This window comes from Otolemur garnettii, unplaced genomic scaffold (genome assembly GCF_000181295.1).
Source record: "Otolemur garnettii isolate 467f Iridium unplaced genomic scaffold, OtoGar3 scaffold00009, whole genome shotgun sequence".
NCBI classification, from domain to species: domain Eukaryota; kingdom Metazoa; phylum Chordata; class Mammalia; order Primates; family Galagidae; genus Otolemur; species Otolemur garnettii.
Window position 1 is genome coordinate 7,780,179 of NW_003852404.1, and position 3,192 is coordinate 7,783,370.

The 3,192-nt window shown below is 42.4% G+C and overlaps 1 protein-coding gene across 1 annotated transcript in view; it reads left to right on the forward strand.

Annotated features, from left to right (window-relative positions):
• Positions 1 to 3,192, forward strand: part of FBXO42 (F-box protein 42) — a 66,876-nt gene that overhangs the window by 22,332 nt on the left and 41,352 nt on the right. The window lies entirely within an intron of this gene.

A 3,192-nucleotide genomic window follows, 5' to 3' on the forward strand; every position in this document is an offset into this window, starting at 1 on the left:
GGCACTCTACCCAGGGGAACAGCTTGAGGCTCTGTCTCAAAAAAAAAAAAAAAAAAAAAAAGAGATATAGATTAGAAATTATATTTACAGGCAAAAAGTCAGTGGAAGGTGCAAGACCATTTAGATCCTCATACTTCATATACAATTGTAGTGTGTTTTGAGTTCTGTGGATACGGTTAATATTTTGCAGGTGTGAGCTACTGATGATTAGATGGCATTTGATTTCTTTACATCTATTTTCTCTAATTTCTTTGGTAATTTGAAAAGCCTTCATCTCCATTATTGCACATTGTCAGAGGTCAAATAATTTGGTTTTACTCCTTCTACTGAAATTACTGGGTTTAAGTGACAGTGTGTTTAGTTTAACACACTGCTTTTATTATCTCTTAACTCAGCCAGTTTTCTGACTTGGAGTTCTACGCAGCAGTTCTCAACCTGTGGGTTGTGACTCCTTTGGGGGTCGAACAACCCTTTCACAGGGGTTGCCTAAGACCATCCTGCACATTACAATTAACAACAGTGGCAAAATTAGTTATGAAATAGCAATGAAAATAATTTTATGGTTGGGGGTCACCACAACATGGGGAACTGTATTAAAGGGTCGTGGCATTAGGAAGGTTGAGAACCACTGTACTATAGAGTGTCCCAAGGGCCTAACAGGTAGGCTGAGTTAAGAAAAGAGGAGTTATTCCCACAGAAAGGTTATATTACATAGGTGATTATATATTGCATAGGTGTATGATGTATGGCATTGGTTGAGTCCATAGTAGTATAGTAACATTTCCCGTTTTCTGAGCTTGAGTAAGTAATGCCAGAGTTCGGCGGAGATCTCAGGAACAGTGGTGTTGCTAAACTGAGCTAGACCCACAGATTAGTTGGAGGAACATTCACTAGTGCATTGAGTCTCTGAATTTCTTTTCCCTTTCATTTTTTCTCCTTTTCTCCTTTTTTCTTTTCCTACTTTCCCCTTCTTCTTCTTCCTTCTTTTTTTTTTTTTGAAACAGTCTTACTTTTTTGCCCTCACCCCTGGTAGAGTGCCATGGCATCACAGTTCACAGCAAACTCAAACTTTTGGGTTCAAGTGATCCCTCTTGTCTCAGCCTCCTTAGTGTCTGGTACTATAGGCACCCACCACAACGCCTGGCTATTAATTTTTAGAGATGGGGTCTCACTCTTGTTCAGGCTGGTCCTCAAACTCCCGAGCTCAGGCAATCCACCCACCTTCCAAAGACACTATGCCTGGCTTTTTTTTCTTAAATTTAAATATTTTGCAACAGGATCTTGCTCTGTTGCCTTGGCTAGAGTGCTGTGGCATCATCATACCTCACTGTAACCTTTTAAGGCCTTGAATCAAGTGATCTTCCTGCCTCACCCTCCCAAGAAGGTGGAACTACAGGCATGCACTACCACACTTGATGAATTTTTTCTATTTTTTGTAGAGATAGGGTCTTCCTATATTGCTCAGGCTGATCTTGAAATCCTGCCCTCAAGTGATCCTCCTACCTTAGCCTCCCGAAGTGCTAGAATTACAGGCATGAGCTACCATGCCTGGCCTTCCCTTCCTTTTATATGAGTCTCAATTATTAGTTTGACATGAACATTGAGAAATCTTTTTTTGCCCCTCTAGCATACATGAAATGGATAGTAAGAAAAGCTCTGCTTGGGCTTCTTGCTGAAATCCAAGATAGTAAATGCATGACTGTAAGGAGTGTGGTCATCTTGTCCAAAGGAGAGAGACTACAAGGTGATAGAGCTCGTGCCTCTTGTCTGGACTCTTGTCTTTGCTTTTTGGTCTTTGTCAAGGTTTTGGGGGATCAGCCCTTTTCGTAGTCACTGTATCTTTTTCTTAAGAATGTTGCCCAGTGATGTGTATGTAATCATCTAATTAGAAAGGCTCTTCTCAGGCTCGGTGTCTGTAGCACAGTGGTTACAGTACTGGCCACATGCACTGAGGCTGATGAGTTTGAACCTGGCCTGGGGCTGTGCAGCTTTAGGATGTGGGGACATGTGGCTCTGTCTATGAACCTGGCCTGGGCCAGCTAAACAACAATGACAGCTGTAACAAAAATATACCTGGGCATCGTGGCAGGCGCCTGTAGTCCCAGCTACTTGTAAGGCTGAGGCAAGAGAATCACTTAAGCCCAAGAGTTTGCAGTTGCTATGAGCAGTGATGCCACAGCACTCTACCAAGAGTGACATAGTGAGACTCTGTCTCCAAAAAAAAAGAAAAAGGCTCTTGGGCGGTGCCTGTGGCTCAGTGAGTAGGGCAGCAGCCCCAAATACCGAGGGTGGTGGGTTTAAACCCGGCCCTGGCCAAACTGCCACAAAAAATAGCTGGGCCAAATTGTGGTGGGCGCCTGCAGTCCCAGCTACTCAGGAGGCTGAGGCAAGAGAATCGCCTAAAGCCCAAGAGCTGGAGGTTGCTGTGAGCTGTGATGCTACAGCACTCTACTGAGGTCAACAAAGTGAGACTCTGTCCAAAAAAAAAAAAAAAAAGGCTCTTCTCGGAGACATTGGTGTTTTTTTTTTTTTTTTTGAGACACAGTCTCACTCTGTCCCTCTGGGTAGAGTACTATGGCATCATAGCTCACAGCAACTGCCAACTCTTGGGCTTAAGTGATCCTCTTCCCTCAGGTTTTCTATTTTTAGTAGAGATGAGCACTTGCTTTTGCTCAAACTGGTCTCAAACTCGTGAGCTCAAACAATCCACTGGCCTTGTCCTCCCAGAGTGCTAGGATTACAGGCCTGAGCCCTGCACCTGGCCCATTGGTGCTTTTTACATGTTATTTCTCTGGTTTTCTAGTCAGTACCAATCAGCGTGCATTTATAGCTTTTGGATATACGTGGATATTGATGACTTCCATGCCTTTTTCCCATTACTTTGGGACCAATGTTAAGACTATAGTACTTCTGAGTTTTCCCTAACTGCCTTTTGGAATTCATAAAAATTTCATTCCCTTAGTCACATTGGTCTTTACGTGTGGTTATTTTATGGCATTGATTAAAACTGTTTTTTGTTATTGTGTTTCGTTTGTGCTTCATATTTCCATTTGAAAACAAGAACAGTAAGAGGACACAGTGCATCTCTTAACACTGTCTTTGCCTGGACTTGAGGATAATGATGCAGATTTAGATTAATTGTGTAACTGCTGAAATCTCACTCATGAGCACTCTTTTTTTTTTTTTTTTTTT